This window comes from Engraulis encrasicolus, chromosome 6, assembly GCF_034702125.1.
Source record: "Engraulis encrasicolus isolate BLACKSEA-1 chromosome 6, IST_EnEncr_1.0, whole genome shotgun sequence".
NCBI lineage: Eukaryota > Metazoa > Chordata > Actinopteri > Clupeiformes > Engraulidae > Engraulis > Engraulis encrasicolus.
The window spans coordinates 25,776,183-25,787,124 of record NC_085862.1 but is presented as its reverse complement, the minus strand read 5'-3'; the positions used below and the strand labels follow the sequence as shown (position 1 = coordinate 25,787,124).

Here is a 10,942-nt window from a genome sequence, read left to right as displayed (position 1 = left end):
TACATTTTTAAACTATGACTTACTGATTTGAAACTTTCACAGTCAGCACGTCACCAGAGTTTTAAGCCTCCGCCTCGCCATTAACCTTGTGTAACCGATCACCTCGTCGGCCGTTATCGCTGACTTAGTTGACAACGCAGGCATCCCAAATAGCCTGACTGCTTCGATGCGCTCACTGTTTACAGATACTGGGAAGAGATTCATCACGCGTTTCATTGTTTTGGCAAGCTGATTTGAATAGCCTACTTGATAATGGACATTTGCATATTGTTAAAACAACATCAGATGATATAAGTATGGCGCACATATGGGTATGGCACACATATGGGTAGGCAGGCTATATTTGTTGATCAGGGAGGGTTTTGACAGTTTAAGGATGTACACAGGTCATCCTCTTCCAGGTAAAAATGATCATGTGCGTGGCCAGGCCCGCCGACAGGGGGGGACAAAAGGGTATGTTTTACAGTGCCCAGGGAGACAGAGGGCCCAGAATTGGGTCCCCATTATATTGGGGAGGGCCGGGGCCCTTTCAGATGACTTTGTCCTGGGCCCAGCAAAAGCTGTCAGCGGCCCTGTGCTTGGCTTTCACAATGTGCAGAAAAAAATGACTCGTTCATGTGCATTTGGCACATTGGCAGAGGTATAAAAAGAGGCCTCACTCCTGCACTCCTGCAATTTGACTTTGCAAATCGTTACTCCTGAGAGGAAGAACAATGCGTCTCAATATAGCAGTCCTTTCCCTTGGCTTGCTGTGGATGCCCACATCCTGCACTGGTAAGTTCACACACATGCACTTGCAAATGCACACAGCTTATATCTGAATTCACAGTGTTATCATCACAGCTTATATCTGATTTTACAGTATTATCATCACAGCTTATATCAGAATCTGATAGGAGAAAAAAAAGATATTACAAACAACCCCTGTAGCAGCTGTCTCCGGTTCCTTCACAAAACGTTAAATCTCATTGGAAGAACAATGTAGTGTGCCATTGCAGTGTAGTGTACCATTGCAGTGAAGAACAATGAAGTGTGCCAATGTAGTGAACAATGTAGTGTGCCATTGCAGTGAACAATGTAGTGTGCCATTGCAGTGAACAATGTAGTGTGCCATTGCAGTGTAGTGTGCCATTGCAGTGTAGGGTGTCATTGCTGTGTAGTGTGCCATAATAGTGTAGTGTGCCATGTGTAGTGTAGTGTGCCAGTGCAGTGTAGTGTGCTAATGTAGTGTAGTGTGCCATATGTAGTGTAGCGTGCCATTGGAAGAACAATGTAGTGTGCCATTGCTGTGTACAGTACAGTATCTTGCCATTGCAGTGAGTTTTCTTACTGTGATCCAGATGCCCTCCTCCTGTGATGTCAAGTTCTTACTTCAGTACAGTAAAGTACCGTACATTGCAAATCAGTTGGGTAGGGTACGTGTGTAAGATCTGTAGGTGCAATGAGATTAATGTGTTTCCTTCTCCCCAACAGCATATGTGTGTGAGCAGGTGGCGGGGGCCCTGGTGCAGATCGATGCTGGCGGAGGCCAGGTGTTTGGAGTGAACCGCGAGGGCGATATCTTCACTCTACACGAGAGTTCTTGGTTACCGGTACCAGGACGATTGCATCATGTTACTGTGGGACCAGCAGGAGTCTGGGGCGTGAACAAGGAAAACTACATCTTCAAACTTGTTGCTGGAGACTGGGTCATAGTCAATGGTGAGAACTGGCTGAGAAATATACGATTATGTAGGTGGGGGGCTGTGGCTCAGGGGGCTGAGGTGCCATGCCATCCATTCTGTGTTCTGTGTTCAGGGCTGGACTGGGGTGAAAAAACAGGCCGGGCATTTACAGCCCAGACCAGTCCTCCAGGCATTGAGAGCGACAGCAGAGTTTGTAACATTTGTAGTCATCTAATATCAGTTATTTTGACCACAACAGCCCAAATTGATATTTAAATCTGACTCAGAGAGGTCAGCTGTAACGGCATGAGGGTCAAAAATCATGAGCAGTCCAGCGGGTAAATTAAGCAATAAGCCACGAGAGGCCGTGGGTTGTGCTCAATTGATAACGGCCAAGGGGAGTGGGGCACAACGCGAAACGGAGTTCCGTAAACGTCCCCTTGCCCATTATCAATTGAGCGTAACCCACGGACTCAAGCGACTTATTGCTTATTTAACACTGTTACACTTAATCGCTGACCAAGTTTCTTTAAAAACGCTTTAATAACAAGGAATTTGATCCGTTGCGGTTGAGGAAAGTGAATGTGGTTACCCCGGCAACATTACTTGGCGTGCGTAGCGTGCGTGGCGTGGCACTCGAACTGTCGAAAAAACTCGACAAGGAGGCGATTAACACCGCAGGAATTAAATGTCTTTGCAATCACACTGATACCCCAACCACAGATGGTGCAAAGATGTGCTCTTCTTGCAGACTCCCTACCCCAACTGCAAAATATTCTCATTACCGACGTAGATACGCTTGGTCTAACTTGGAGGCGCATAGAATCTTCAGGTGGAAGGTGTAGGTTTACGCTCGATTGACCACAGCTATCAGCCAATCAGAATCGAGAACCAGACCACACAGTGTTAGATTGCCCTGTATGCCCTATGGCCAGAGAATCGTATATATAGGGAGATAAAGCAGGCGGGTTCTTTTCCGGTATCCACTTTACGTCGGGTGAACGCCCCTTTAGGAGACCTTCGATTAGGAGACCTTCGGAGTCTTGAGGCTGAGAATAAATGGAGTCCCCTTAGCGCTGTAGATGGCGGTAGCGCACGTCTTGTGCAAACACCACGAAAAGAGAAGAAGAAGGAGGGACAACGCCCCCTTAGGAGACCGAATTTTGAGCACTTGCTTTTGCATTGAGTGGGCGTGTTTCGATTCCTCTTTATTAAATATCCAACCTCTTTGCTATGGCCACTGCAGCCCTGAATGGGGTTGAATATGTCCCGAGGTCATTTCCAGATCCTTCGCTATCTGTCTCTTCCACTATTTTACTGCCCTCCTTTTCACTGTCCGAAAGGCACTTTTGTTTTATTTATTTCTGTAGTTTATCTGGCAGGGACAATGCAGTGCACATTATTACAAACAAAACGTTTTCGAGTTACTGCGTTCTGAAATTGCACGTTAGAGTATCTCTTCCACTGATGCATGCCCTCCCTTTAACTATCCGAAAGGGATGAAAGCCCAAAACTCTCTCTAAAAGAATGGTATAAGACAACCCACACATGACTATCATGTAATATAATGTCACAATTTGTATTTAATGTAAGTTGATCAGTCACAACAGATCTGTCAAAATATTGTTTTATTCATTTTTTTCTTTTCTTTTCCACCAGGGGGCCTGAAGCAGGTCGATGCGGGTGGAGATGGATACGTGGCTGGAGCAAGTCACATCGACGAACCCCATTGTCTGAAGAAGGACTATAGACTACCTTACAGACCCTGAACCCGGGTTCCAGGGCTCCTGAAATACTACAGCTGTGGGCCAATCAGCTGCTGGGGGGTCAACCATGACAACAACATCTTCATTAGGAAGGTAAGATTACATCGTATGTGTGTGTGTGTGTGCGTGTCTTGCGTGTGTGTGTGTGTGTGCGTGTGTCGTGTGTGTGTGTCTGTGTGTCTTGCATGTGTGTGTGTCTTGCGTGTGTGTGTGTGTGTGTGTGTGTGTGTCTTGCGTGTGTGTGTGTGCCTTGTGTGTGTGTGTGCGTGTGCCTTGCATGTGCCTTGCGTGTGCCTTGCATGTGTGAGTGTGTCTTGCGTGCGTGTGCCTTGCGTCCGTGTGCCTTGCGTGTGTGTGCCTTGCATGTGTGCCTTGCATGTGTGTGTGTGCCATTCGTGTGTGCCTTGCGTGTGTGTGTGTGCCTTTCGTGTGTGCCTTGCGTGTGTGCATGTGTCTTCTTGCGTGTGTGTGTGTGTGTGTGTGCGCGCGTGCGTGTGCCTTGCGTGTGTGTGTGTGTATACAAATCTTCATTCGGAAGGTAAGATTATAGCTGCATACTTTTAGCACTTTGATGAGTGGGAGCTGTTTTTGCCAAACTGTCAAGAATCAATGCTATACAAATAAAGCTGCCTTGCCTCGTCTTAACCACAATAACCATCTTCATTTGTAAGGTAAGATTATATTGTGTGTGTGTGTGTGTGTGTGTGTGTGTGTGTGTGTGTGTGTGTGTGTGTGTGTGTGTGTGTGTGTGTGTGTGTGTGTGTGTGTGTTTGTGTCCGCAATAACCACATCTTCATTAGTAAGGTAAGGTTAACCTACAGCTGCATACTCTTAAGTGATGACCAGGGCTGTGACTTTAGCACGTTAATTAGATCAATAATTGACGCGTTATGAAAATTAACACAATGAAATATGAGTAGTCATACGCTGCTCATTGGGAAGGTCAGATTACAGCTGCATGCTTTTAGTGATGACATATGGGTGTCACAGTTCTTTGCTTGTCTGTCTGTCTGTCCGTCTTTCTATCTGTCTGTCTCTCTGTCTGTTTGTCTATGTGTCTGCAGGGTGTAACTCCCCGTGCTTGTACTACACTACTATGACGTGTGTGTGTGTGTGTGTGTGTGTGTGTGTGTGTGTGTGTGTGTGTGTGTGTGTGTGTGTGTGTGTGTCTGCAGGGTGTATCTCCTGGAGCCTGTGCTGGGAGGAGCTGGCAAAAGCTTCCAGGAGGGCTGTCCATGATCGAGGTGGGGGAGGACGGATCTGTGTATGGCGTGAGCCCCGTAGGGGAGATTTTCCGCAGGTTTGCAACATTCACATTCATGCACTTCTTCTGTACATGGGTTTCCCGTTTACAAACAATCCCTGGCTGTGCACTCTTCAACCTCTGATTGTTGGAAACTGCTGTCACTCAAAAAATGAGCTCACGTGGTTGGCTGCTTAGCATCTTGCCCCTCCTCACAGCGTGAATGTTTGTAAATGTGAAACCTAGTACAAATTGTGAGTGCGTTACAATATGTGACCTTGCTCCCTCCACTTGTGCTTGTGGCCTCGTCCCGCCTCCTGGCCCCTCCTCTGTGGAGAAAACAATAAAGTTTCCCAGCCGTCAGCCTAGCCACAACAACTTTTGAGGGACTGTTTTTCATTCAACCATCCCAATTGCAAATGAGAAAAATACTTTACAATTGAGCTTTTGCAAGATATTGAAATATAATCCTGTTGTCAGTGATGTCATCATGACATATTACTTCCTGGTACGAGGAAACAAGCACAAGTGGAGGAGGCAAGGTCGCATATTGTAACGCCCTCTGTACATACATGACTGTGAGCTTCACCCCTGAATGCTGATGACACTGCAATGGTGAGTCTCTTAAAGGTGCACTCTGTAATATTTTTAGTAGTTTATTTCCTGAATTCATGCTGTCCATTCACATATGTTACCTTTTTTCAAGAATACTTACATCACCATGAAATTTGAAGTATTCATTATGACGAGGAAAATTATATTTTTCATTCTTGAAAAGGGGGATCTTCTCCATGTCCGCCATTTTGAATTTCCAGAAACAGACAGTTTTAGCTGCAAAACTTACTGTACTTTGGTCATTCTAGTTAATATTACTTTATTACTTAATATTTTAGGAATATCTATTACTTAATAAGATTAAATTTGGCAATAGGCCGCACAGTTTCAATGACCGGCATAGCTGCAATACCTACTCTGGCCACCATCCTACACAGTGCACCTTTAACACCTCTTGTGCCTAGAAGCATTCAACTGTTAAGTTAGTTAAGTTCACTTAGGTTAACTTTACTATAATACATGTACAGTATATAGGATATTGTACTGCATGTAGATTTTTTTAAATTTAATTTTAATTTAGTTTATTGTCAGTATTGTATGTTATTACACTGGCTACTGTGTGGTTTTAGGCTTGTCTTAGTTTACTGTTGTAGGCTAATTGTCTGGATGACCATGAATTGTCATTCACTCATTGTGTTGGCAGCATAAACTGTCGCTAATATTATGTGTATTGTTTCCCATCAGGTTGGCATAACTAATATTATGTGTATTGTTTTACATCAGGTTGGTATACAGTGCCCTCCATAATTATTGGCACCCCTGGTTGAGATGTGTTTTTTAGCTTCCAATTATTTAATTTTTTTTCTAAATAATATGGGACCTTAATGGAAAAAAAGAGAAAAATCCAACCTTCAATACAAGTGCATTTATTCAGTGGGGAAAAAATCCCACATAAAGAAATAATTATTTGACATCAAATAATGTGTGTCACAATTATTAGCACCCCTGGTGTTAATATTTTGTACAACCCCCTTTTGCCAACAAAACAGCACCTAATCTTCTCCTATAATGTTGCACAAGATGGGAAAAGACAGAAAGAGGGATCTTCAGCTATTCCTCTTTGCAGAATCTCTCTAAATCATCCAGAGACCTGGGTCCTCTCCTCTGTACTCTCCTCTTCAGCTCACCCCACAGGTTCTCAATGGGGTTGAGGTCAGGGGACTGAGATGGTCATGGGAGGAGCTTGATTTTGTGTCTGGTGAACCATTTCTGTGTAGATTTGGCCATATGTTTAGGGTCATTGTCTTGCTGAAAGACCCAGTGACGACCCATCTTCAGCTTTTTGGCAGAGGGCAACAGATTTTGATTTAAAATGTCCTGGTATTTCAAAGCATTCATGATGCCATGCACCCTAACAAGGTTCCCAGGGCCTTTGGAAGCGAAACAGCCCCACAGCATCACTGACCCACCCCCATACTTCACAGTGGGTATGAGGTGCTTTTCAGCATGCGCATCTTTCGTGGTACGCCAGACCCACTTAGAGTGTTTGTTGCCAAAAAGCTCAATCTTGGTCTCATCTGACCAAAGCACACGGTCCCAGTTGAAGCCCCAATACCGCTTGGCGAACTCCAGACGCTTGCGTTTATGATTGTGAGTGAGGAAAGGTTTTCTCCGTGCATGCCTCCCAAACAGCTTGTTGGCGTGTAGACAGCGCCTGATGGTTGATTTGGAGACTTTGTGACCCCAGGATGCTACCATTTGTTGTAATTCTGTAACAGTGAGCTTTGGATATCTTTTGATTTCTCTTACCATCCTCCTCACTGTGCGTGGTGGCAAAATAAACTTGGGTCCTCGTCCAGGCTTGTTTACCACTGTTCCAGTTGTTTTGAACTTCTTAATTATTCTTCTCACAGTGGATATGGGCAGCTGCAGTTGAGTGGCAATCTTCTTGTAGCCTCTGCCTGTCCTGTGAAGGTCGACGCACATCTGCCTCACTTGTATGCTGTGTTCCTTTGTCTTTCTCATGTTTAAGAGTGGATAAGAGAAATGGCCTCGGTGTCACGTCATATTTATACCCCAGGGAAACAGGAAGTGATGAATTACTAATTAAATGCTCCTACATACTCTGGTAAACTTTGTAAACTACTGTAGAAATGACAGAAATACTTCAATTATATTTATTTCCTGGGAATTGTTAAGGGTGCCAATAATTGTGGAACAGGTGATTTAATGAAAAATAATTATTTTTTAGTCAGGGATTTTTTTATTTTCTTACAATTCATTTGAGTTGAAGGCTACATTTTCCTACAATTTTCAGTGTGACAGTATTCTTCTGCAATAAACACTGAATTTATTTTAAGGCTTTTAACACATCTCAACCAGGGGTGCCAATAATTATGGAGGGCACTGTAACTAATATGATGTATATTGTTGTTCAGGACTGGCGTATCTCCCGGCCGGCCTGAGGGGAGAGACTGGGCCCATATCGATCTCTTCAGAGGGCAAGCTAAACACGTGACCTTTGACCTGGGACACCTCTGGACCATCTTGAAGAATTACCAGATCTACGACTGCACTGAATAGACGCTGCAGCACTTTGATCTCTGTCTTTCAGTTTCTGTCTTTCAATTGATTTTTCACTATTGAACAACAATGTGTTTCACTGTAGTATCTGTGAAATCCTGTGTGTTAACAATGACAACTACATTGTGTAGGTTTCAAACATTGACATCAATTAACTATCTTGGATTGTCAACATCATATGTCACACATCTCCTGTGATAGTATCTAAGTTTTAACTACTTATTAATAATTACATAAGACCAGATCCAGTGCAATAGTTGGAATTCAGAAATGCAAGGTTTTATTGGCTTGAGAGAGAGAGAGATAGAGGGAGCCAGGCCACACAGGCCCATCTCAAGGCCCCCTCATCCCATCTCTCTCCAAAGGTGTTAACAGCAGGACAGACAAAGACAAGAAGAGCCTAACAAAGACACAGTTAGAGACAGTTTACAGGAGGTGAGGTCATATTGAATGATCCAATAGCAAGGGCAAATTCAAATAATCAGCTGGGGGAGGGCAGTTTCATTACATCCTGATGCGAGACAAAGGGAACTTTTATTTGGCATCTCACAGTCTAAAAGTGTTATTCAAACATGGATTAAACAATACATGGACATTGAAATGTTATGTGTGATTGGGGGCAATATTCAGATGTCTTCACCCATTTCCTTAATCAATAATTCCTTTATTTCCTATGAGATCAATAAAGTTACAATAAAGCATTTAAAGGACATTGTGATGTATTCTATCATACAGTATGTGAACTTTCTTCTATTGTAGTCCACCTGTTAGTCTCTCTCTCTCTCTCTCTCTCTCTCCCCCTCCAATGCATAATCTGTTAGCTTGTAGAGAGAGAGGGTCCGAGGCACTCTGAAGTCAATATTAAAAGTCCTTTATTTATACATGGATACCATTGATAGCCGACGCGGTTCGGTCACGTGCAACCTTCTTCAGGGCTAATTAAAAAGTGAAGCAAACAGGGGAGTCCTTAGTAATCTCAAGACGTGTGACCACATCACGTGACAAGAGCCTGTCGCTACACTATTAAACACATAACACAGAACAAAGTGACACACAAAATGTAAAAATAAAAACAATTGTATCTCTAACTATGTCTCTAACTATAATTCGTCTCAAAGTTAATCATGGGGTGCTTTTTTCTACAATTGTTTTTATTTTTACATTTTGTGTGTCACTTTGTTCTGTGTTATGTGTTTAATAGTAAGCCCATACGACTTTGTTGCTGTCGACCAACGTTGACGGAAGCACGTGAGCGAGAACTTGTTGTCACGATGTGGGTGTTATTAAATACAGCGCATTTAAAGTCGGCCACAAATATGAACGAGACGATGAGCTCGCACCGGTTTGCTCTACTAACACACCACGTGTGAGGAGTGGGGGGACAGGCAGTGAGGAGGAGCTGAAGTGGGGACCTGCGCAAACTTGTGTAGAGGTGTGAGACAAGACCCATATACACACGTGAGTGAGTTGTTGACCAACCAGTTCATGGGCGCGTGACCTCGGAGGCAGTCCGCCGACGAGTGTTGAAGGGGATAAGCAACTGCAGAGGTTGCAAGATCTGACTGCAGCCGCATTCATCCCGCGATAGTTTTACACCATGTGACATGTCACCTCGTCAACGCAACGTCGACGAAATTTCGAAGTTTGACAGGAAATCTAACCGTCATGCAGCATTTTCCATCCAGGGTGCATTGCTGTCTAAATGCGCATGCATGCGTTGACACATGTCGAATGCACCTAGTGTAGCGACAGGCTCTTGTCACGTGATGTGGTCACACGTCTTGAGATTACTAAGGACTCCCCTGTTTGCTTCACTTTTTAATTAGCCCTGAAGAAGGTTGCACACGACAGAAACGCGTCGGCTATATGGTGTCCATGTATTAAATAAAGGACTTTTAATATTGACTTCAGAGTGCCTCGGACCCTCTCTCTCTACAAGTTTGCAACTTTGGAAACCGATGAGCACCTGAATATTTTCACACTACCCCACAGATGCACTCATCCATTCTCTTCTCTTGAACTGTGAAGCCGGTGTCGGCCACTGGTGAGTTGCTCCGTCTCTTTGACCGAAGACGTAGAATTGGGGATTTACCAAGATGTCACAGACGTCTCCAAACACTCTGTTTTTTACCGATGATGAAGGAAAGGACATCATTTTGAAGGACTCAATTTTTGACAGAGATGACCAACATACCACAAACACGGCCTCTGTGAATGATCTACGAAAATTACTTGAACAGAAAAAAGATTGGAATTACATGTTGTCTCACTATCGGACTATTGGAGAAAGAATATGATTCCGAGGGGCCTACGCATAAACAAATTCCCCTCTTCTGGTAAAGAAAGCTCCTCTTTCAGAAATGAATGGGAACGCATTCTTAACAAATGCTCCCTTGATTTGATGCTTTTATTAATTAAAGAAGCAAAAGTACAGATGGAGGAAGTACGGCAGCAAATTGAGGAAAAGAAGACTGCTGTTTTTAGTAACTGTGCTACCAATGGGGAAGATAAAGCTGAATTAGAGAACCACCTCAGTGACCAAATTAATGAACTTTCACAAAATTTGACGAAGGTTAAAATTACCAAATTCAAAAGGGACTTACAAGATTACACTGACGGCCAAGTCTACAAGTGGCAAAGACAGAGGCACACAAGTCGCGCTCCGAGACGGACACGCTCAGTATCATTCAACTTGCCCAACTGTACTACAAGTGATGAGGACGAACCCACCACTCAATCTCGGGATACTTTTTTAGAGACTCGTGTGGACATCAACGAACAAAGAGGAAGACCCGGAGGGGCAGGACGAGGAAGAAGACGGGGTGGCGGCCCACAGCGTCGGGAGGTTCTTCCACGCCAAACAAAAATGAGGAAACAGTGATCAACTTGTCGGACACAGAACTCTCTCCAGAATGCACCAGTCTACTCGCTAAAGGTCTATCATATGCTCCAACACACCAAGCCAACTCGTTCCAGATGAAAGTGGATCTTTACCGTTTCTACCGCAACTTACACCTCAAGGCATGGTACCACAACCAGCCCTCTGCGACGGCCAACGCGGTGCAGGAGTCTTCAAACACACAGGTACTAAAACCCACTTTCAAACCCAAATCCAAGTTTTTCCCCCACAG

General features: G+C 44.1%; 1 pseudogene; it reads left to right on the top strand.

The window, feature by feature from the left end:
- The first annotated feature begins 376 nt into the window (after positions 1 to 376).
- LOC134451537 (fish-egg lectin-like) lies at positions 377 to 7,811 on the top strand (annotated as a pseudogene).
- Positions 7,812 to 10,942: the final 3,131 nt, after the last annotated feature.